The sequence below is a fragment of the Pleurodeles waltl genome, chromosome 5, assembly GCF_031143425.1.
Source record: "Pleurodeles waltl isolate 20211129_DDA chromosome 5, aPleWal1.hap1.20221129, whole genome shotgun sequence".
Lineage (NCBI taxonomy): Eukaryota > Metazoa > Chordata > Amphibia > Caudata > Salamandridae > Pleurodeles > Pleurodeles waltl.
The window spans coordinates 161,165,449-161,188,368 of NC_090444.1; positions in this window are offsets into that span (position 1 = coordinate 161,165,449).

The following is a 22,920-nucleotide window of genomic DNA, read 5'->3' on the forward strand; positions in this document are numbered from 1 at the left end:
TTACCATCAGGTGATGCTAGATTGTCATAGTAGTCATTTAACAACGTTTTGTACTCCTTAGGGTTGTTTCAGTTTCAAGCGTGTGCCTTTTGGTTTAGCATCAGCAGCGGCTGTTTTTCAAAGGTTAATGATGCAGTTATTTGGACATTTACCAAATGTCACATTTTTTCAGGATGACATTTTAGTTATGGAAATTAGCAGAAAACATCATGATGAAGAGTTTAGGAAAGTTTTGAGTATTTTGGAAAAAAAGGATTGACGGCAGAAAGCAGCAAATGTAAATTTACACAGAGGAAGGTTACTTATTTAGGACATGAGATCAATCAAGAGGGTATCAAACCTAAAAAAAAGTTAATGGAAGCTATTGTGAATGCTCCATCCCCTAAATCCAAAGATGAATTGAGATCCTTCTTGGGATTGGCTGAATTCTATTCAAAATTTGTAGAGAATTTTTCACACAAAACTCATCAGATGAGATTGTTACTTAAAAACAAAATCAAATTTGAATGGAGTGAGAGTTGTCAAAAGACATTTCAAGATGTAAAGAATGCAATTGCAAATGCTCCCGTGTTACAAGGTTTTGATCCAACTGCTTGTTCTATTGTCACAACTGATGCTAGTGGGAAAGGGCTAGGAAGTGTCTTAACACAAATAAGTGAAAATTGTGAAGAGTATGTAGATGCATATGCTTCCAGTTCATTATCTCCCACAGAGGAAAAATACTCAGTAATAGAAAGAGAAGCGTTAGCGTGTGTGGGCTTTAGAGCATTTTCACAAATTTATTTGGGGACAAAAATGCATCATAAGGTCAGATCATAAACCTCTCACAAAACTGTTGACTACTGAAGGTTTGATTAGAGCATCTGCTAGAATAGCAAGGTTTTCTATGAGATTGCTAAATTTCTTATATGAGGTACAATATGTTCCCGGTGTTAAAAATGTTACTGCAGATTTTCTGAGCAGAATGTCAATACCTTTAAGAGAATTGGATCAAGATCCCTGGAATGAATGGTGTGTAGCAGGTGTTTTTGCTGATGATACTAAAAGCCTGATACAAGAAGGAAGAATGGATGAAAGAGTATGAGAAGGATGAAGTGTTGAAGGAGGTAAAAAGTAAGATGATTCACAGATGGATTGAGGAAAAGAAAGTTAAAAACAGAGATGAACTAAGAGCCTATCGGGAAGTTAGACTTTAGAGAGTTAAGTGTTGAGGGTGAATTTATATGTAGAGGTGGGAAGATTGTTCCTCCTTATGGGATTAGAAAAAACTCATCTCTATTGGTCATGAAGGGCATTCTGGCATTGCTCGCACAAAACGGGGTATCAAAGTGCTCTATTGGCCAAAAATTGATGTGGAAATCAAAAGGTTTGTGTAAGGATGTATGGAATGTGAGAACAGTGACAAAGCTCAGAAAACATTGAATCCCCCTATGTCATCCTTAAGCTGTCCTGATTTGCCATGGGATGAGGTTGCATTGGATATTATGGGTCCAGTTACTTGGCATGATTGTATATGTAAATACATAATTGTGTTAGTGGATGTGTTTTCCAGGATTGAGTTTGCAATAATTCAGAGGATTGATACGAAGACAGTAATAGAATTCTTAGAGGAAATATTTTTGAGAGAAGGATTTACTGGGATTTTATTGATGGACAATAGTGTTTAATTTAAGTCGGAGGAAATGAAAACTTTTGTTAGACTAGCAGGTATAGAACAAATGTTTACAGCATTATATCATCCCAGGGGAAATTCTGTAGTTGAACGTATCAGTAGAGTTTTCAATGGTACTATTCAAATAGCGAAAAGAATAATAAAAATAATGTGGAGACTGAGCTAAAAAAAAGTGTTATGGGCTTACAGGGCAACTCCTCATGAGACCATTGGTCAAAGCCCGTTTGATCTTATGAGAGGCAGAGTTCCTTTTTTCAAGAATTAATCCAGGATGGATGCAGAGAACTAAAGAAGTGATTTTGAATAAGGAAAGTGTTAGGCAGTGCATAATAAATTCACAGGAAAAGAATAAAAGGTACTTTGGTGGCAAATATGGTACCAAAGAAGTGCATTTGAAAGTTGGACAATGGGTACGAGTGAAGTCTGTAAGGAAAGTAGGTAAAGGTGAGAGTAAGTTTAGCAAACCCATAAGAATTAGAAAAGTCATGAAGAATACTGTGGAATTGGAAGATGGCAACATTTGTCAAATGAGTTGCATTGCCATTGCAAGATTTAGTAATGGGAATGAACTGATGCAGGATGATTTGCATGATGAGAGTGGTAGCAAGATTGGGTGGTTATAAAGTGAGGTAGATGTGAATAAGGAAGTAGGATGTGAAGTTGTGTCTGATGAGGTTTGAGATCAGGAATGAGGTCAGGCTGATATAAATATGGACAAAGTTGAAAGTGATGTGAGTAAGGGTGAGAGGTTGATGAAGGGAAACGTGAAAAGTATTGACGAAAAGAAGAGTTTGTTTGGGAGAGTTTTAAGAAAACCTAAAGTATTGGAAAGTTTGTGTGTGATTTTGCAATTCTTGTCAGGCATTACAACACACAGCTTTGAAATTTTACAAGCTATCACTCATCTAGAGGCATATTTACAAGCCCCATGCACTGCTGGCGCGTCACTTTTTTGATGCTTCTGCAGTGCAGAATGCAGACCCATATCTGCGAGGCCACTGAAAGCCACTTTGCGAAGCTTTTCATGGCCTCATAGATATGGTGTAATTCAACGCAGCACAAGTTGCTGGGTTGCCTTACTCTGCATCGTTGGGGAATTTCATGGGCATTGAGGTGGGTTTTCTCATACAAAACCCATGAGTTTCGGCACATTTCCAGATTTCCAAGGCTCTGTAAACCTTGGAATGCATCAAAACCATACGTCTCCCCAGAGGAGGAGTAACAAGGAGAAATCTCTCTATTTCTCCTTGTTTTTTCCTCTTTCTAAGTGTGCTACATTCTGCATTGTTCAGGCGGTGTCCCTTCCCTCACCAAAACAATCCTGCACCATGGTGCAAGGCTGCCTGCATTAGTGCTAGGCTGCCAAAAGGGAGCCAGCACAGGGGATGAGGACAAAAAATGTACCTTATTTTGTAAATATAGTCAATTTTTGACCTTTCCCTGTGGCGCTGGGCAGAATAGCAAGGCTAATTGCTTCACTGCCCTGTGCCACTTTATTGTAAATATTCCCCTTAGTGTGGGAAATTGTGTACAATATTCTTGACCAGAGTTGTTTTAAACCCATTTGGTCCAAATTTGTCAGATATGAAAACGGATAATATGCAGTGTGAGCAAGCAGCACAACATTGAAAAAAACAAGGTTGGCCTAGTACCAGCTCTCTCTTTCAGGGCAATAAAGGTTAGAGGAGTTGTGAGTGGCATGCAGGCATGCAGGTCAATAGCCCCCTCCTAGGATAAAGAGTTCTGTGGACCTTAGCCCCTTCAAGTGCAACAGCTATTAGTCAAGACAGAATAACTGATAGGTTGTCTCTGTCTCATGATATGGAAAATGCTTGGGAGGAAATTCTTCCCTCTTATCAAACGTATCCAGCTTTTTTGTGTTGGTAGATACGTGTGAACAGGGAACAGTACAGTGACTCCTATTGAAGGGTTATGGCCACAGTTATGAGATTCAAAATTTTGTCCTGTTAAAATATTGACTGCAGAATAGCATTATGGGGGTCATTTTGAACCCTGGCAGTTCAGACTGCCATGCCGGCGGCGGCAGCAAAGACCGCCACCGGCATGGCGGTCTGAACCACCATATAATGCCAACAGGCAGCCTGACGGTGGAGGAAATCATTGTCCGGCAGGGCAGCGCTGTAAGCAGCGCTGCACTTTGGATAATGATCCCTTTTTTCACCAGCCTTTCTGTGGCGGGTTCCCCCGCCAGGGAAATGCTGGCAGAGGTAATGCTCTGGGGCCCCTGTGGGGACCCCTGCACTGCCCATACACTTGGCATGGGTAGTGCAGGGGCCCCCGTGCAATGCCCCATCGCGCAGGTCACTGCCCGATTTACAGGTAATCATCTGCGCGATGGGTGCTGATGCACCCGCCGCACACCAACACTGGCGGCGGCTCAATTTGGAGCCGCTGTCAATGTTACAGCACTTTTCCCTGCTGGGCCAGCGGGCAGAAACACTATTTCCGCCCGCCGGCCCAGCGGGGAAAACATTATACGGCCAGCGCGGGGTAGTCACGCTGGCGGTCTTCTATTGACCGCCAGCGCTGATCACGATCATAATGAGGTCCTATATCTTTAAGAGAAATATATATAGACAAGTATGGATTTAGGGACATATTTAAGAAGCCCCTAATGCCACCTTGCACCACATTTGCGCACTTTTTTTGACGCAAATGTGGCATTAAGGTGGCATTTCCCCCATGCCATATTTACAAAGCAGCGCAGTGCTTGCGTTGCACAACTTTGAAAACCTTTGTGCCACATTATGCATGCGCCAGGCATAATGTATTCACAGTGGAAGTTCCAGATCTACGTGGCCCAAAAAAAAAAGCACAGTGAAATTTTGCAGATTTTATTGCACCATTTTTTCTGTAATCTGAGCAGGCGTTAAAATGACACACCCATTAAAATCAATGGGCCTCCTTGCACTTTGCTACATTAGCAAAGCCCACAATAGTGTCAAAAATGTTGAAGCTATTGTTCTAACTATTGCCATGGTGAGCCGTATGTCAAATACGGCGCAACCATGGTGTCGTTAGGTGCCGGTAGGGGGCGCAGAAAAAGTGGTGCATCAGAGCTGATGCACCGCTTTTTCATAAATCTGGGCCTTAGTGTTTTTATCTGCACATACAAGTTATATACATTATATTATACAACGCACACACACATATAGAACAAACACACACACAAATATATATATATATGCATATATAAAATACATATGTGTGTTTTGTGTGTATATATATATATATATGTATATATTTTATATATATATATAATTTATAATTTTTTATATATATATATATATATATATATATATATATATACACACAACAAAATTCACCACAATCCCAGGTGGTGGGTTTATTTATGTAAGCTAGCCAATTTTATCAGAGGACCACAGACGTGTTTTGACTTTTGTCTTTCTCACAATGGTTAACAGAAACATCTTAGTCTCATTGTTTCATTTGTATCTCAACGTGCACGGAGGCATTATGGAAGTATGAGTCCATTGTTCACACAGTCTAATTGACAGCTGCACAATTCTAACTCATATTCTGTTTGCATAGTGCTGGTGTAGTGACACTCAAATGCTTCCTATTGGTTAGCTGCCCAGTCATAATGTCTTCAGTGCCCTTTACACACTGTTCAATGTGAATAGATACAGCATACATTTACCTTCCTGGGCCCAAACACTGCTATTTCCTTTTGTGTTCGGGCTGCATCGGCATCCTTGAAATCATCCCTGTTGTGTGTCAGGCATACCGCATGTCTGAAGTTAGTCTTCAGCAATTAAAGTACTTTAACATGTAGTACTCATGCAAAGGATTGGCACCCCTGACATTTTCACCTCAAACAGAGTGTTCTGGTGTCGGGCGCTGCAGTTGTCTATCAATTAAGCATTATGGGGGTCATTTTGACCCCGACGGTGAGTGTTAATGTGGCGGTAGTACCGCCAACAGGCTGGCAGTACATACCGCCACATTATGAGAATGGCGGGTTGGTTGCAGCCAACCGGCCACTTCTCCACTTGTACCGCCATAGCGGTATGAGCCACTGGGCGGGAGATATCAATCTCCAGCCCGACGGCTGTAACAGTACCGCTGGTGGCATCATGAGCCTGCCAACCACCATGGTTTTCGTGGTGTTAGCAATGCCACAAAAACCATGGCGGTAGGCCCTACCGGTGGCAGGGAATTCCTTCCCCACCCCCCAACAATCACCAGACCCCCCCTCCATCTAAACTCCCCCACTTCCTCCGATCCTCACAACCCCCCACCCCCCATACATGCACACGCCCACAGACACGCACCACTCATACACCCAATCACTCACACAGGCATACACACATTCATAAACGCATACTTTCAGACATGCTCGCACACATTCGTACACACATTCACACTGACATGCAGACACGCACTCACTTCACCATTCTTACACACATTCACTCACACGCATACACCCACCCAAACAACACACACAGATGCAGTCACACACTCTCTCACACATTCATGCACACACTCAGACACACACAACACACTCCACCCCCTCACCCCCTCCCCTGTCGAGGGCCCAACTTACATTGCGCAAGGAGGTCTTCTGGCAGGGAACAGGACGGGGTGCTGCTACCACCAGCAGCGCCCACCAGCAGAACAACACCAGGCCATATTACTTGTCATAATACAGCTGGCGGCGTTCTACTGGCGTGGCAGTGCTGGTGGCAGCAGCGCCACCTTACCACCGTCCGCCACCATGAACAGTGCCAGATTTCCACCCTTCTTGTGGCGGAAGTCCGGCATGCTCATAATATAGCGGATGGATGGTAGCAGCGGTCGCAGTATTTTGGCAGCCGTCACTGCGGTGGTAGGCGGTTTTTACCGCCAATGTCAAAATGACAACCTATATCTTTAAGAGAAGTATATATAGACAAGTATAAATTTAGTGTTTTTATCCCCACATACAAATTATATATACTATATATAATACAACACACACTCATATACAATACACACACCCATGTATATGTATATATGTGTGTGTGTATATCTTGAACAGTCCACCCAAGAGCTGCACTTGCACTTGGAGTGGGTGCCACAGTCCCTGACGGCAGGTCATGCCATAAATCCAAACACATTTCTCTAGACGCGATAAATGACAGGCACTCGTGGAGCAAATTTGCATAAGCGTTTATTCTTGTGACAACATCTATTCATATTTGTTTATACGTACATACACACACACACACATATATATATATTTATTTTCTGTCTATATATATATGTATATATATATATGTATATATATATGTAGATGTATGTATACATCTATCTATCTATCTATCTATCTATCTATCTATCTATCTATCTATCTATCTATCTATCTATCTATCTATCTATCTATCTATCTATCTATCTATCTATCTATCCATCTATCCATCTATCTATCTATCTATCTATCTATCTATCTATCTATCTATCTATCTATCTATCTATCTATCTATCTATCTATCTATCTATCTATTTATACACACAACATACTTAGATGGGGTGTTGAAATAACAGTTACTTACCTACCTATCTGTACCTTACCAGTATAGTTGCAGTTGATATTCTGGAGTCAATATTTGTGCTGAACAATATTAAATATTTGATAGTGTAGTAAAACACCCCTTTTGAAGTAAGAGGTTGACACATAGCCACCGTGGTATTTTACTTAAAGAATGATTATCACAGGGTGCCTGGGGTAGCGCATGGATCAGGAACTGGGATCCTTTTCCAGGACTTCTCTTTGTGAATTTGGAACAAAGGAAAATAAGATCTTGTTGTGCTGATTTTTGTGAGACATTACAAGAAATGCTGTAAAGGGTGGAAATGCCTGGGAATTTTGGTATGATGAGCTGACGAAACTTGCCAGTCACTACTGGATTAGCATTATAAAATACTGCTCTGACCACATTGAGCAAGTATGCTGGTGGAGTGTGAGACTAAGGTGGTCATTACAACCCTGGCGGACTGTGTTAAAGCGGCGATAAGACCGCCAACAAGCCGGCGGTAAAAAAAATTGCAATTACGACCGTGGCGGAAACTGCCAACATAGACAGCCACTTTAACACTCCGACCGCCACGGCGGTACAGACAAACAGCTTGGCGGTCACCGCCAACAGACAGGCGGAAGACAAAGTAACGCCCACAGTATCACAACCTACCAATCCGCCACCTTATCAGGGGCGGATTCACCGCGGATAAAAACACAGCGGAAACAGGATTCCGAAGGGAAAATGCTCACCTCTACACACCCCATGAGGAACCAGGACACCATGGAGCCGGAACTCCAAATTCTTCCTGCGATAGTCTTCCTGCTCCTCTACCAGGAGCACAAACGCTGGCGCGAAGACCACAGTGAGTACTGCACCTACGACACAGGGGAGGGGGAGGGCAAAAACCGGGGTCCTTTGCAGTGACTCAGCTGCTGGCGGTCCTCTCTGTCCCAGCGGGGCTTGTGCTGGCGGTCCTCTCTGTGCTGGCGGTCCTCTCTAGCCCAGCAGGGCTTGTGCCGGCGGTCCTCTCTGTCCCAGCAGGGCTTGTGCTGGTGGTCCTCTCTGTCCCAGCTGGGCTTTTGCTGGCAGCCCTCTTTAGTCCAGCGGGGCTTGTGCTGGCGGTCCTCTCTAGCCCAGCGGGGATGATGGCGGTGACCTCCTGGCCAGCGGGATGTTGGCGGTGGCCTCCTGGGCAGTGGGGATGATGGTGGTGGCCTCCTGGGCAGCTGGGATGATGGCGGTCTCCTCCGCCGTGCTGCTATCCCAGACTTTCCTGGCTTCTTGTGGCCGTTCCCCACCTTGTAAGGTGTCGCAGCTGACTCCACACTCCCACCGGGACCCTTGGGAGCGGCTTTGGTGGCTGGAGTCTTCCCCCTCTCCCACCGGGCACTGGCCATCTTTTGATGCTTCACAGGTGGGGGACTGTCCGTGCTGTGGCTCCGTGTCAAACTGGCTGCCCTGGTGGCCGGTGCACTCCAGATTGCGGTGACTACAGGCACCACTGGTCCCGGAGATGTTGTGGCTGAGGTGCTAGTTCTGGACCTAGGAGACGGACGAGGTGGGGGGGGTGTGGGAAAGAGGTCAAGGTTGGTTAGGAAAAGATTTTTGGAGACACTGGGACGGGTAGCTGGAGGGGTTTGGGAGTGGAGGAAGAGGTTGTGGTTGTAGGAGGTGTTCGTTTGCTGACTTTGGGTGAAGGTGCATGAGCTGGAGGCTGTCGTGAGGTGGATGGCTGTTGGGTGGGTGTGTGCCTGCGTTTGTGTATCTTGGGAGGTGGCGTCACAGATACAGTGGGAGAGGACACAGGGGACGTGTGAATGGGAGTGGGGGTGGTGACTGCACGTGAGCGGGGTGTGGTGGTGGGTGTGCTGGTGATAGCAGTAGTGGCTGTAGATGTAGTGCATGCAGGTGTGAGTATAGACGAGACTAGGAGGGAGACGAGGAGGAGGGGGACACAGTGGAGGCAGTTGATGTTGGTGTGTCTGCATGTGTGTGATGTTTGCGTGAGTGCCTGTGGGATGTGTGGTGCTTATATTTGCCAGAGCTTCCATTGTGTGTTGACGTGTGTGCATGCTGGTCTGTAGGTGTGCTTGTGATAGGCTGGGATACAGGGGATTGGGTCTGGGTGGAGGTAGTTGGAGGGGGGAGGCTAGAGACGGGGACAATGGCTGCCATCAGCGCTGAGGCCAGAGTCTGAAAAGCTCGCTGAAGGGCCGCCTGACCAGAATGAATGCCCTCCAGGAATGCATTTGTTTGTTGCAACTGCCTTTCTACACCCTGGATGGCATTCAAAATGGTAGACTGCCCAACAGTGAGGGACCTGAGGAGGTCAATGGCCTCCTCACTGAGGGCAGCAGGGGTGACAGGGGCAGGGCCTGAGGTGCCTGGGGCGAAGGTGATGCCCACCCTCCCGGGTGAGTGGGCACGGGGCAAAGGCTGAGGGGCTGCTGGGAGGGCAGTGCTGGTAGGGGCGGTGGCGGCTGTACCTGTGGATGGGGGGGGCACAGATGTTGCCGCCACCACAAGGGAGCTCCCATCAGAGGACGAGTCTGTGTAGCTGGTCTCAGCTCCTGTCCCCGCCGTGGCGCTCCCCTCGCCCTACGTCCCACTGGTGAAGTCTGAGTCAGTAGTGTGGCCCACCATGGCCATGTGGGATGCAGCCCCCTCGTGCTCCGGTGCCACTGCTCCTCCGCCTGATGATGCTAATGCACACAAGAACAGGGAGACCACAAAAAGGGGGGGACAACAGAAGAAAGACATTTTGAGTGCACGCATTAAACTACCGTTGGCGGACACAACAGACACAGAAGCCCCCTGCACTACGCCGCGCTCTTGGGCTCCACTGTTCAATCCCTGGGAAATGACCTACTAGTCTATGGACGACATCTGCACACATAGATGACACAGGGGCATGACTAGGTGTACTTGGCACTCTGCAGAGGTGGGGTGGGGTGCCACATGGCCTGCCTTACGGAGGGACCATGCCCACGAAACTTGCCCTGGCCTAGGGAAACCCACAGCCCACCTCCCCCACCCTGACACCTCCACTGCGCGCTAAATCAGCAGGATGAGAGTGTAATCACCCCCTTGTGGCTGCTGTGATGCCCTCAAGCGCCCATCCAACTCCGGGTACACCACCGCCAGGATCCTGAACATCAGGGGGGTCATGGTGCGACGGGCAACCCTCCCACTATGGGAGGCCATCCCCAGCTGAGCCTCCACCATCTTCTTGCTCCAGTGGCGAATGTCCTCCCATCTTTTCCGGCAGTGGGTGCTCCGTCTGTGGTAGACCTCCAGGGTCCGCACGTCCTTGGCAATGGCACGCCAAATATCTTTTTTCTGGTGGGCGCTGACCTACATGAATTGTACAGGGGGAAAGGAAAAGTTATTACCAACTGCACCGTGACAGTCATTGGCCCCCATCCCTACCCTTGCCATGTGGAACATGCACTCACCGTCGTTTCATGCACGCCACTATCTCCCCCCCATCTTACATCCACCCCACTCCACACAGGCATAGCCCATACAGCATGCTCCCAGTGTACTTACCTGTTTGTCTGGAGGACCGTAGAGTAGCGGGTACTGGGGGAGGACCCCATCCACGAGTTTCTCCAACTCCTCCGATGTGAAGGCAGGGGCCCTTTCCCCAGACGCTCGAGCCATTGCCTATTCCAGACCGAGGTCACAGCAGCACTTGCCGTGTAGGTCCTCTCCTGTCGAAGATCAGGTATCGAATGATTGAACAGATAGAAAATGGTTGTCACGTCCGCGGCGGTGCGTACCGTCACTGCCGGCGTACATCGTCATTGGCTCCTGGGACCCATAGGGTCCAATGTTAACCAATGCAGCATTGCGCCGCAGTCTTCAACCGCCTACCGCGACGGTGTACAACGCCAGCGCAGTTACCTCACATCTCATTGTCCCACTTTAGAGGTCAGGCAGCCGCCATTTCAGGGGCCCACATGGCTTAATTTTTAACTGCGTCACACATACCTAGGCCTAGACTCAACACACATACAGGCCACATTTTGGATTATGATTCGTGTTCTGTGTAAGCTGTGGGTACGTACCTCTGAGTTGGTTGACTCTGTGCTCGCTGTTGTCCTTCATAGGCACCGTCCGCTGGGACATGTGAGGAGATGGCGGCATCCTCCTGTGTACCGACCGTTGGTGGACCTGTCGACAATGGAGGAAAGACATGTGATCATCACCTACAGGCCTGACCGTGCCACAATCCAGGAACTGTGTACCCAGCTGGAGCCAGACCTGATGTCAGCTATCCGCCATCCCACAGGAATCCCGCCTCAGGTGCAGGTGCTGTCAGTGCTCCATTTCCTGGCAAGTGGGTCATTTAAAAAAACAGTGGCCATAGCATCAGGGATGTCCCAGCCTATGTTTTCCAACGTGTTGTCCAGAGTGTTGTCTGCCCTGCTGAAACACATGTGGAGCTACATCGTTTTCCCTTAGGTGGAGGATTTGCCTACAATGAAAGGTGATTTCTATGCCCTGGGACAGATCCCGAACATCATAGGTGCCATTGATGGGACCCATGTGGCTTTGGTCCCCCCCGCAGGAGTGAACAGGTGTACAGAAACCGGAAGAGTTACCATTCCATGAATGTACAGATGGTATGTTTGGCAGACCAGTACATCTCCCATGTTAATGCCAAGTTCCCTGGCTCAGTGCATGACACCTACATCCTGGGGAATAGCAGCATCCCTTATGTGATGGGTCAACTCCAGAGGCACCGTGTGTGGCTATTAGATGAGCACCTGGAAGCAAGTCATTGGGAATGGTTGTCTGGGTCTGGGGATATCCCTACAGGTTAGTGTGTGTCTAACAGTTGTCCCTCGCCATTTGCAGGTGACTCTGGTTACTCCAACCTGTCATGGCTACTGACCCCAGTGAGGAATCCCAGGACAAGGGCAAAGGAACTCTACAATGAGGCCCATGGGTGTACACGGCGGATAATCGAGCGGACCTTCGGTCTCCTGAAGGCCAGGTTCAGGTGCCTCCATATGACAGGTGGATCCCTATTCTATTCACCAAAGAAGGTGTGCCAGATCACTGTGGCCTTCTGTATGCTTCACAACTTAGCTTTGCAACAACAGGTGCCTTTTCTGTAGGAGGATGGTCCAGATGGCGGTGTTGTTGCAGCTGTGGAGCCTGTGGACAGTGAAGACGAGGAAGCAGAAGAAGAAGACATGGACAACAGGGACTCAGTGATCGAACAATATTTCCAGTGAAACACAGGTAAGAATACAAACCTGCCTACTACATGTACTTTAACATTACTACCTCTCTGTCTGTCGTTTTCACCCAGTGTATGGTCACTGAGTTGTCACTTTCCCTTACGATTTCACAGATGTGGGTCCCACAGTGTGACATCTGCTTTGATTACTCATGGACTACAGCTGTGTGACATAGGTATGTTGACATTACAAATGAAAGAGCTTTTTGACACTGTAATTGCTAATACACTATTCCGAAATCACAGACTGACTCCAGTTTGTTTTGTGCTTTAACGGTGTTTATTTAAGTGCTCAATATTGGAGGGGGTAGCAAAATGGTGAGGGGGGATGGCGGAGGAATGTCCATGGCAGAGTCCAGTCTATTAGTCTCACAGGTGCATTGCCCAAATGGGCATAGGAAGTGGAGCTGGGGCAGTTTAAGGATGGACAGGGTGACAAAGTGGGACAGAAGGATGACATTCAGGGTGGTCTAATTTCTTGGCGGGGTCTTGGCATCGTTCTCTGTCTTTGTCCTGGATCTCAGGGACCGTTTGAGAGGTGGTTCTCCCTCTGCAGGGGGTGGGGTGCTGGTGTGGTGGTCCTGTGGCATTGCCTCCTGTCCACTAGCGCCGGCGGAGGTGGTGGGCAGTTCATCGTCCAGGCTAGTGTCAGGGGCCCCTTGTAGTGCCACAGTGTCCCTCCTGGTGTTGAGTACTTCCTTCAGCACCCCTACGATGGTGCCCAGGGTGGAATTGATGGCTCTGAGTTCCTCCCTGAAGCCCAAATACTGTTCCTCCTGCAGGTGGCAGGTGCACACAGTAATTGACTCTATAACAATTACAATGGAACGCCAAGTGCATGATGGTACAATTCAATGGTTCATAGTGGAACTGTGACTATCCTAAATAGGCACATGATTTCTGCAGTTGCAAACTACACGAAACACACATAGCAACAAAACAGGCAGGTCAAAGGTTAAAACTTCTCTGGAGGGGGAAGCCATAGAGAGAGCTCAGGGCCGGTAGGCGCCACTGGGGAAGCAAGCATGACTGGGACTACTCAGGACAGGAAGGCCTCAGGACAGGAAGGGTTACATGAGCCTGGTGAGTAAAGCCCACATCACATAGGGCACAAGATGGAGTTGTGATAGATGATGGACGGATTGCTGAACAAGGTCAAACATTCACCCTCGAGTCAGAGATCTGTGCCTAAGTCCATTGTGTTTTTGCTCACTACGCCATTCCAGTTTGGACCTATTCATATGCAAATCAGTACAGCCTGAATGTGTTTGCAGTGGCGTTTCATCAGTCTGAGTTGCTTTGTATACTATCTGCCCTGGGGTCTAGATTTTGTTGTATTCCTGTGTTTGAGAGAGTCAGGGAGTTGGCACAGTAGGTGATCCAATTGTTGAAATTCTTGTTGCCTTGGGGGCGGCTGTTGCTGTGTTGTGGTCTGTGGGTGTTGAGAGAGGTGTTCCAGTCCTTATCAGTGATGCTGTTCCAGTTTTGGCAGGCTAATCTGGTGGTGTTTGAGCACTGGACCGGGATGGGAATCCTGAACTTGATGAGAACATGGTGTCCAAGAGAATAGTATGGGCTCGTCACATCTGATGTTGTCCAAGGGGGTGAAAATAAGTTCCAGGAGGTCCCTTTTCTCTTTGGGTGCGGTCCAGACTTCAAAAGTCTTCAATGAGTGCATTTGAGATGGGGTCGGAGTGGTGTTCTAGATGGAAGTTCAGGTCTCTAAGTAGGTTTAATTGTTAGCGTGAAGGGCGAGTGGTGCAATTAACTCCATGATAGTGTTGATGAAGTTGGTGCACCGGCCTGGTAGTATGTAGTTAAGAATGCCGCTTAGGGTAAAATTGGCTGTGACTTAGAGCTTGAACGACAGGTGTCCAATGTTGGAGGCTGACGTGTCCATGAAGGTAGTGCCCATGATTGTGTTCTTGTGGATAATGGAGATTCCACCTCCAGGCTTGTGAAGTCTGTCTTGTCTGCTGATCTTGTTGCTGGGGGGGATTGGCTGTGGGGATGCTGGGTGAAGATGCAGGGTTCAGCTAGGGATCTAAGGTGTTGCAGTGCAGCAGGTCCTAGATCTTTGTGGCATGTTTGACGAAGTAGCAGCACCTGGGGAAGTGGCTTGAGTTAAGGGCAGTGAGAGTCACAGGCGAATAGTAGTGAGAGGGGAGAGGACCATTTTCCCTGTTACTGGATGTGGTTCAGGCACAGGCAGGCATGCCTTTGCTGCACCTTTGGCATGACACGAAAACACCACTGTGCGCATCTGTGCTGTGGCCACTATTCAGTAGGTCTTGAGAAGGGGAAGGAGTGATGTCACTTCCTGTGCAGATGGATGATGGGAAATCCAGTGATGTCATTTCCTGTGTAGATGGATGATAGAAATCTTAGATTGAAGACCCTTTGCTTGGCTTCTTCTTTTAAAGACAATTTTGGTATGAAACCAGTGATGTTATTTCATGTGTAGATGGAGGATGGGAAATTCAGTGATGTCACTTCCTGTGCAGATGGATGATGGGAAATCTACTGATGTCACTTTCTGAGTAGATGGATGATGGACATCTTAGATAGAAGTCTTAGTCAACTAGATCATTTGCAATGTTTTTTCTGGGAGCATCACAAATAGGAGGAGGGCAGTCATCAACTTATATGATTATTACACGGAAACCATTTGACCTATTGACTTTCCATTGTGAAAACATACAATTAGTGTTTTGATCTTCTAGAATAACACATAAGATTGAGATGGTGTGACATAGGTGTTTTATGCAAGTGAGTTTGATTAGTTATGACATTTACAATCCTGAAGTAGAAAACTGTCAGGTATAGGGGGTCACGACCGCGGGAGCACCGCCAACAGGCTGGCGGTGCTCCCATGGGCATTCTGACCGCGGCGGTACAGCCGCGGTCAGAAAAGGAAAACCGGCGGTGTCCCGCCGGTTTCCCGCTGCCCTGGGGAATCCTCCATGGGGATTCCGACCCCCTTACCCAGAACCTGGCTGGCGGTAACGGGTGTCGTGGGGCCCCTGGGGCCCCTGCAGTGCCCATGCCAATGACATGGGCACTGCAGGGGCCCCCTAACAGGGCCCCACTAAGATTTTCAGTGTCTGCATAACAGACACTGAAAATCGCGACGGGTGCCACTGCACCCGTCGCACGCCTTCAACTCCGCCGGCTCCATTCGGAGCCGGCTTCCTCGTTGAAGGCGCTTTCCCGCTGGGCTGGCGGGCGGCCTTCTGGTGGTCGCCCACCAGCCCAGCGGTAAAGCCAGAATGGCCGCCGCGGTCATTTGACCGCGGTGCGGTCATTCGGCGGCTTCCGCCGGCCCTGCGGTTACCGCGGCCGGCGGGAGTCAGAATGACCCCCATAATGTTAGAACTTTTTCTTTTAGAGGAGATGTTTTAAAGATGAGGTATGGCATTTTAGAGAAGAATGGGAATTTGGTATCTATAATTATAGCATGCCCTTTTTTGGATTAAGAACATTATTACAACATGTATAGTGCCATAAACTAGAAAACAAATTAGAAATTCAGATTTTAACTGCACACAAAATCATTCAGCCACAGAAACTAATTTTGTCTTTGGCTGCAAGTGTTGCGTGTGCCCTGTTTCCACAATTTTTGTTATTTTGTTTTAATTAGTGACTTTTTAATTTTTTTTTTGATCACTAATGGTGTTAATGAGCACACATATAGATAACTGACAAAGACCTTTGGTGCATTTGCGCTAGTTAATATTTTTCCAGTCAGATTGGGTAAGCAATGCAGGGATTTTCATCACTCCAAGTCACTTGCATGGCTGTTTTGAATTCAGGAAGTTTGTTTCCGCTTTTAACTTTAACATTGATTGTTGTGTAAATAAATGGCATTTAGAAACTCGTTGATTGAAGATAATGATGAACTGGCCAAGCTACGAATTAAAATGTGTACACGAAGAAATTGGAGTTTAGTTGGGATGATGGTTTTTAGAAACAGATGGTTTGTGTTAGTTAAAATGTTAACGTTGATGTGTTGTGTTATTTTGAGCAAATAAAATGTTTAAAAGCTGGCTGGGGAAGGTTTATGATTAAGTAACTTGAAATGTGAATACCATCATAAATGGGTGTGAATGAAAGGTAATAATAATTTCTTGAGACAACATCAAAATTGGCTGCATGTCTTGATTAAAGAGTGACTTTTTCACAAACAAAATAATTGATTAGTATCAATTTAGTTATGTAATAATAATGTTACCAAGGTCTCTTCTCTAAGCTGTTGCTATAGTATTGTGATTTATTGTCACTAAAAAATACAATATGAAGAGATAAATCCAAGAGATATGTGGAAAAGAAGGAAGTAAAAGATGGTACTTTTTTGACGATTAGAATGTCTAGTGTTTGCACAATCTCATAAATCACGGTATGATAAAATATATTTTTATAATTTTTCTCTGCATTTTTATAGGCATCATGGCTTTATTCCCATATCATAGTCTTTAAAGAATTGTGATATTAAAATCAATATGCTAAGGGACCTAAATGGTTATCCTATACTTTAAAATCTGTTTCCATTTGATTAGCTTTCAATAATATATTTTCATAGTATCTAAAAGACGGGATTTTATTTGGTTGGAAAAATAACAGCAGACTGAATAATTCTGTAATCTCAGAAATATAGTGGATGTGTTTCAGTGATGAATACCATTTTAAAATGGCCTAATATTGGTTAAATTTCAACATAATCGACTAGGAATGATGTATTACCATTAATATGCATATTTATTTGATTGCAATGTGTTTGTATATGCATTACTGTATAAATGTTTTTGGTATTAGAGTTAAATGTATTTAGTATATAAACATTTTTATAGCCCGAAGAAGACTTTATCATGACCTGTACTGCGAAAAACATGTTAGCTGAAATTTTTACATTATTAAGTACCATGTAAAGACAAGCGTCCTGAAGAGCTGGTGCTTTTTGATTGAAAATGAACTTCATGATAATATTTGGAAATAGTGGTAATTATATAAAATGCTAGAAGATTCAAAGAAAGACTAAATATTACTGCTTAAATAACATGTGTGTACAATAAAAAAAAATGAAGGAAAGTTTTAATAACAGCATTAGTTTGGCCATTTATACTTCACTTCCCTCCCTGCCCCTCCATCACTAAATACAGATTCTAAGTTTAGATCCTGTTAGGATGTAATTATTTTGAAAATCATTTGTTAAAGATAATAGTCTTTTAGGGATGGATTGTTATTATACTATGGTAAAGCCTTTAGACATGTGCTTTGTTACACAGAATTTAAGGGATTAGTTAACAAGGGTTTCAGTGTTCTTCTCTGAACAAACTATGGGATAGCAAATATGCTCTACAATAATCCTTATTCAGCTGTCTTGTTAAATAGTATTGTGCATTGCCAAATTTATTTTTGTACACATTTATACTTTTATGACTATAATCCAGATGGCTGCATTGTGGAAAGCTCACACTCAGTACTATGGACTTGGTTATGGTGCCAAGTCAATGATAAAGGCATAATTGCCTGATTGTTTATTATGAAGAGGTGTTATGAAAACAGTAGGCCTGACATATTGATTGTGAAATGCATATGTTCAATTCAACTGGCATTTAACAGTGGATTGTTATTACCCTGAGTTAAATTAGACAAATAGCTTTTTTTGTTACATGGAATTTCATAGATTATCTTAGTAGGCAAGGGGGGTGGTGTTTGTTACCCCGCTGATAAACCATGAGTATAATAGGTTTGCACTGTGAGAATCCTTGTTAAGCCCTGTTAGGAGAGATACGTTTTTGCTTTGCAAACTATAATTTTGAATACATTTGCAATTTTATGACTGAATGTCTGATGGATTGCCTTCTGGGAAAGCTTATGCTAAGTATACTAGGCCTGAGCTAGTTGGTGACATCCAATGATAACAGCTTGATTAACCCCTTAGCTGCTGGGCCTTTTCCCCCCCAGTGCTGAGCCCTTTTTTGGCTATTTGGGGTAGTTCGCGCTTAGGGCTTCATAACTTTTTGTCCACATAAGCTAACCAAGCCAAATTTGCGTCCTTTTTTTCCAACATCCTAGGGATTCTAATGGTACCCAGAGTTGGTGGTTTCCCCTGGAGGAGACCAAGAAAATATCCAAAATACAGTGAAAATTTTGTTTTTTCCAAAAAAATGGGAAAAAAGGGCTGCCGAAGAAGGCTTGTGGTTTTTTCCCTGAAAATGCCATCAACAAAGGGTTTCTGGTGCTGAAATCACTATCTTCCCACCTTTCAGGAACAGGCAGACTTGAATCAGAAAACCACATTTTTCAACACAAATTTGGCATTTTACTGGGACATACCCCATTTCTACTATATTTGGTGCTTTCAGCCTCCTTCCAGTTAGTGACAGGAATGGGTGTGAAACCAATGCTGGATCCCGGAATGCTAAACAGTTCTGAAAACTAGACAAAATTCTGAATTCAGCAAGGGGTCATTTGTGTAGATCCTACAAGGTTTTCCTACAGAAAATAACAGCTGAAATAAAAAAATATTGAAATTGAGCTGAAAACAACAGCCATTTTTCTTTATGTTTTACTCTGTAACTTTTTCCTGCGATGTCAGATTTCTGAAAGCAATATACCGTTTTGTCTGCTGGACTCTTCTGGTTGCGGGGATATAAAGGGCTTGTAGGTTCATCAAGAACCCTAGGTACCCAGAGCCAATAAATGCGCTGCACCCTGCAGTTGGTTTTCATTCTATCCTGGGTATACAGCAATTCATTTGCTGAAATATGAAGAGTGAAAAAGAGGTATCAAGAAAACCTTTGCATTTCCAAAATGGGATCAAGATAAGGATTTGAGGAGGAGTGGTTATTTGCACATCGCTGAATTCCGAGGTGCCCATACTAGCATGTGAATTGCAGGGCATTTCTCAAATAGACGTCTTTTTTACACACTCTCTTATATTTGGAAGGAAAAAATGTAGAGAAAGATAAGGGCCAATAACACTTGTTTTGCTATTCTATGTTCCCCCAAGTCTCCCGATAAAAATGATACCTCACTTGTGGGGGCACCTACCTTTTAAAAAATAATAATTATTATGCGGGGGGGTGGCCCGTTTTCCGGGGGGGCCGCCCCCCAAAAGTGAAATCCCTGGTGTCTAGTGGGGTTTCCTGGCCCCCGATCGCAGCTGTGCTGTGATCGGGGGCCAGGAAACCGTTTCAGAAGGCCTCGTAAGAAAGGGGAGACTCTCCCCTTTCTTACGAGGCCTTCTGAAACCAATGCTGGATCCCGGAATGCTAAACAGTTCTGAAAACTAGACAAAATTCTGAATTCAGCAAGGGGTCATTTGTGTAGATCCTACAAGGTTTTCCTACAGAAAATAACAGCTGAAATAAAAAAATATTGAAATTGAGCTGAAAACAACAGCCATTTTTCTTTATGTTTTACTCTGTAACTTTTTCCTGCGATGTCAGATTTCTGAAAGCAATATACCGTTTTGTCTGCTGGACTCTTCTGGTTGCGGGGATATAAAGGGCTTGTAGGTTCATCAAGAACCCTAGGTACCCAGAGCCAAAAAAATGCGCTGCACCCTGCAGTTGGTTTTCATTCTATCCTGGGTATACAGCAATTCATTTGCTGAAATATGAAGAGTGAAAAAGAGGTATCAAGAAAACCTTTGCATTTCCAAAATGGGATCAAGATAAGGTTTTGAGGAGGAGTGGTTATTTGCACATCGCTGAATTCCGAGGTGCCCATACTAGCATGTGAATTGCAGGGCATTTCTCAAATAGACGTCTTTTTTACACACTCTCTTATATTTGGAAGGAAAAAATGTAGAGAAAGATAAGGGCCAATAACACTTGTTTTGCTATTCTATGTTCCCCCAAGTCTCCCGATAAAAATGATACCTCACTTGTGGGGGCACCTACCTTTTAAAAAATAATAATAATTATGCGGGGGGGGTGGCCCGTTTTCCGGGGGGGCCGCCCCCCAAAAGTGAAATCCCTGGTGTCTAGTGGGGTTTCCTGGCCCCCGATCGCAGCTGTGCTGCGATCGGGGGCCAGGAAACCGTTTCAGAAGGCCTCGTAAGAAAGGGGAGAGTCTCCCATTTCTTATGAGGCCTTTTCAAAGTGTTTCCTGGCCCCCCGATCGCAGCTGTGCTGCGATCGGGGGGGCCAGGAAACCTGAAAGTGTTTCCTGGCCCCCGATCGCAGCACAGCTGCGACCGGGGGCCAGGAAACACTTTCAGGAAGGCCTCGTAAGAAAGGGGAGACTCTCCCCTTTCTTACGAGGCCTTCCCGAACGTGGAAAAGGCCGTTTTCCCCATCAAAACAGGAAGCGGCCGCAATGGGGAAAACACCTTTGAAACGTCAGCGCGCCTCGTGGCGTGCTGACGTCACAAAGGGGCGGGTGGGGGGCGGGGGGAGACACAGTAGCTTCCGTGTCTCCCGGGGGGGAGTAAAAAAAAAATACATAAATTGATTTATTAATACCCTTCCTGGTGTCGGCCACTGGTCGTGACCTGCACCAGGGAGGGTGTGTGGGCGTCGGCCAGTGGCCGACGCCCGCACCAAAGCGGTTAATGTGCAGGGAAATGTTATGGCCAATGCTATAGGTTTGGGCTGTTTATTATGAAAAGTTTTTACACATGCAGGAGGTCGGGCTTATTTAGTATGAAATGCATAAGGTAAAGCATATGGTAAACCCAGTAGACCTCTAACAATGAATTACTGTTGCATTATGATAAAGGTATTTGGTTACATGTGATGGAGTGTGAATAAAATCTAATAATTAGCATGAGAAGCTTGCAATATAATGCTTAGTGAAATCGCATAGAAAATGTAAACGTTAACACATGTGTATGAAATGTGCCCACGGGGAGTGGCCACCATTGCATTCGATGATTAATGAAATTGACTAATAATGAAATATTAATGTACTAATATATAATTTTGTATTAGTAATAAGAGTTATATGTATTAAAATTACTAATTAGTCACTAGGACTTAGTTAGCATGAGTCGTGGCCTAGCTGCCCAGTTTCATATTAAATGTGTTTTTCTAATGTGCAGTGTGCTGACTTGCTGAAGGACATTTAGTCGTACTTTTCCAGAAGCTGGAAGATGAGTGTAACCGTAGTAAAAACTTTCTCATGAGACTCGACTTGCCCAAGGAGACATTCTTGCCGAATGCAACAGTGTAATTTGGAACAGGTACAAGGTCATTTAGACTAGGGAAAACAATGGGACTACTGACTTGAGTAACAAATGTCACTTATTCCTCACCTGACATTCTACCCATTGAAGACGTCAATTATAGGAGCCAATAAAATACGTGAGAACTGTTATTGCGTGACAATCGTAAGAAGACGACAAATAAACCATTGGATGGAAATGATGGTGCGCTAAAACTTGCCCAATTGGAAATTGGGGGACTGTACAACAAGATTGATATAAAATTCTTGGACACAAGGAGGACTTAGGACTACCAGCCATTACGAGCCATTCCGAGGCATTATGGGGGTCATTCCTAGATTGGCGGGCGGCGGTCGCCGCCCGCCAAGCGGGAACCGCCAGAAGACCGTACCGCGGTCAAAAGACCGCGGCGGTCATTCTGAGTTTCCCGCTGGGCTGGCGGGCGACTGCCAGAACGCCGCCCGCCCACCCAGCGGGAAACCCCCTTCCACGAGGATGCCGGCTCCGAATGGAGCCGGCGGAGTGGAAGGGGTGCGACGGGTGCAGTTGCACCCGTCGGGATTTTCAGTGTCTGCCACGCAGACACTGAAAATCTATGTGGGGCCCTGTTAGGGGGCCCCTGCAGTGCCCATGCCAGTGGCATGGGCACTGCAGGGGCCCCCAGGGGCCCCACGACACCCGTTCCCGCCAGCCAGGTTCTGGCGGTGAAAACCACCAGAACCAGGCTGGCGGGAAGGGGGTCGGAATCCCCATTGCGGCGCTGCTTGCAGCGCCGCCGTGGAGGATTCCCTGGGGCAGCGGAAAGCCGGCGGGAAACCGCCGGCTTCCCTTTTCTGACCGCGGCTTTACCGCCGCAGTCAGAATGCCCCCGGAAGCACCGCCAGCCTGTTGGCGGTGTTTCCTCTGTCACCTACCCTGGCGGTCATAGACCGCCAGGGTAGGAATGACACCCTATATGCCATTGCGTGCCTTTTGTTATTGCCCAGCCACTTTGTTACTCTGCCAGAGACTTTGCTGCTTGAACTTTGCAAACTATGCTTACTTACTTTGCCTTGCCCGATTCAAACTTTTCCTCCTTATGAGGGAGGTATTCCCTTTTGCCCCGTCTTGCTGAACCTTGCTGTGTTCCCTGGCTGATGGCGAACCAACTGATGTCCTGAGGACGAAGACTGACTCTGTATGCTGACCCATTACGGAGGGTAACTGTATGATGATGAAATTGTAATTGTCTATTTGCCTTTTCTTTCTAGGTACCAACTGCTTCTTTGATAGAGACCCTAGA